At 43.5% G+C, this 2,699-nt stretch overlaps 1 protein-coding gene across 1 annotated transcript in view; it reads left to right on the top strand.

Moving 5' to 3' along the window:
• The first annotated feature begins 2,467 nt into the window (after positions 1–2,467).
• The window catches only part of MGAT5 (mannosyl (alpha-1,6-)-glycoprotein beta-1,6-N-acetyl-glucosaminyltransferase), a 327,806-nt gene continuing 327,574 nt past the window's right edge, over positions 2,468–2,699 (top strand). Inside the window, exon 1 of the mRNA XM_011970295.1 lies at positions 2,468–2,536. The gene's annotated coding sequence lies outside the window, so the exon portion shown is untranslated. The remainder of the gene's footprint in view (positions 2,537–2,699) is intronic.

Below are 2,699 nucleotides of genomic sequence, written 5' to 3'. Positions count from 1 at the left end.
GTATATTACTTACCTTTTCTAAGTCTTGGCTTCTTTTTCTATGAAATAGGTATAGTAAAATCTGCTCCATGAATTGTTAAAATATAACTCACATAGAGCTTCGTAAGAGATGCTGAGAAACAATATATAGTTGGTCCTCTGTAAGCATGGATTCGGAGGATCCTAAATCCTTAGATTCAATCAATCACAGATCGAAATGTGCAGATACAGAGGGCTGACTATACTTGATTATATGTAAAAAGCTGTGTTTACTATGCTTATAATTGAGTGATTATTTAAAGTATTATACATGTGACAGACAAATGAAAAGAAATGAAGCAATACAGTTAGAGTAGACTTAGCAATACCAACAGACACTGTTGCATTGTTGTGAAATTGTCCTAAGTATCTTTCTTTTTTTAACCTGATACCCGTTGTTTGCAAGCGGTGGAAATGCTAAAAGTGAATCTCTTTTCACCAGGAATGCATGACCTTGGCCATCAGCTGCCAGGGCTTTCACTATTGAAATCCTGTTATGTTATTTTCTTCCCAAGTTTGTAATGAACTGTCTCTTGAGAGGATGTGATGAAATGTACAGCTGCATCCTAATAAGCATCCTTATGTCTATAAACAGTGTCCTTTAGCAATGAATAATAAAAATTGTAATCTTAACTGTGGGGAAAACAATTTAGATAGTATTAATTTTTCTTAAAGGCATTGCAGGTATATTATTTATATAAATAAATAGAATATGTAATACAAATATGGAAAATGCATATTTGTGTATACAAGCGAATTTACTTAATTTCTCTATATACACATATACTTTTTATAAAAAATATCCTGAAACAAAATCATCTGTAATATCTTCTATAGCAGCGGGTTCATAAAATTGAAATGATTGATGCCTTTCAGAAATCTCTAGGCAACCAGGTGTTACCATTATTAGCCACCCGTGGGAACTTGCCTTCAAATCCGATCTATTATGATTAGAATCTGCATGATCTGTATGAAGTACAGCAAGTCCCGGCCACCAGATGTCACCATTCTTCTATTTCCCTCCTGGTGCTTGGGGAGAGCTAGAGACTCTATTTTCTCCCAAGGGACTGAGGGAAATACGTGCCTCAGAACATTACTGGGATTTCACCAAAAGGTCTTTTCTTAGTCATCCTGGCCTTGCAGATTTCCCTGTGGTTTTTTAGTATCTTGACTTGACAGTTCATAATAGCTGAGGAGCCAATGGCTGATAATTTGGGGCTCATCTGGTCAGGAAGCGTTAGAGCCATTTCCTCCAGCTAAGCTTGAAGACAGGATTGACATAAGGTGCCCAAAGCCCAGAACTTGCTCAGTGCAGGAGAGGCTATGGATGTGCCCTATTAAGGTCCTGGGGTCAGGAGACCTCAACCAGCTATGAGCTCACTTACAAAATGAAGGAGAGGGACTGAATCATTTCTAGGGTCTAAAAATTCCATGATTCTCAGTTTGTAAATGCCTCTGGTGGGGAGGGTGGGTAGTAGGGTGGGGGTAATCTAAGTCCAAGAAATAAGACCCCAGAGAGGACAACGAAGTAGGGGTGAAGTCCTGCAGGGCAGATCAGAGGAAACTGAATATGAATCCTTATGAGGTCTGGATGTAGTGACTGGTTATGGGGTCTGGAACTTGCTGGGGTTATGATCTACCAAGAACTTAATAGCCCACTCTTCCTCCATTCCAGATACTACTTAACAATAAACTATAATGCTTATCGATGTAAATGTATGGCATTCTCTCTCCTGGGGCTTGGTTGGATTTAATCTGTCATGTCAGTCAATGTTCTTTGTGGTTGCCTTCAGGGCACAGGATGTGTTTTATTTGTGAATTTACAACAGTGCAGTTTTCAGCTAGCTCATCTGGAGTGTTCCTAAAATCCGCGAGTGGGAACAGGGCAGAGAAGGAAGAATGGATTTCATTTATTAAGTGCCAGATATCCCTAAGTATTTCACATATATTTCATATCATCTTCACAGTAACCTCATGAAGCAGCATTTATTATGCTCATAGATAAAGATGAATTCAAATGGTTAAGTGGCTTGCCCTAGGTCACGAAAACCAAATGGCTGTATACAAACTGCTTTGTGTAATGCATTCTAAGAAAGAGTAAACAGCCTCAGGGCGTTTTGTTAAAGTTGCCTGCACCCCTAAGATGGTTGAGACCACAGTCTCCCCATCACTGGGCTTCGCTGCTGTAAGGCCCCTTGTCCTTTGGGGCTTGGACTGCGCCACTCCGGAGGATGCATTGTCATATCAATATCTGCACACCGCCCCTGACCTTGTTAGAATATTATTTATGACCTCGATCGGAGGTCCCGCGCTCGCTCCTTTCTCCCCTTGGGCTGCGGAACAGAGTGGCTCTGAGAGAAGTCCTCCTAGACAGGGTTGAGAGTTTGCCGACGGCCCCTGAGAAGCTGGGGCGTTCCGAATTGGCTGAGCCCGAGGCCAGGGGCGGGGAGTTTGCCAAACGTCCCCGGCCGGAATTTCTGCCTCCTAGAGCCACGAGCCCAGAAGCGGGGAGAAGTTGGTGAGGTCGACTAGGGGAGGGTTGCCAGGAATTGAGGACGGACTCCCGCCCCGGTCTACTGAGCTCCCAGAGGAGCGTCTCTGCTGCGTCGGGGCTGAGTGTGGACGCGCTGCGCGCGGCCCCGCCAAGGCTGGTAGTTTGCAGACCGTCCCTGCCGCGGCCC

Source organism: Mandrillus leucophaeus, unplaced genomic scaffold (assembly GCF_000951045.1).
Source record: "Mandrillus leucophaeus isolate KB7577 unplaced genomic scaffold, Mleu.le_1.0 Scaffold94, whole genome shotgun sequence".
In the NCBI taxonomy this organism is placed as follows: Eukaryota; Metazoa; Chordata; class Mammalia; order Primates; family Cercopithecidae; genus Mandrillus; species Mandrillus leucophaeus.
Note: the sequence above shows the minus strand (reverse complement) of the source record. Positions and strands in the feature narration are given on the sequence as shown.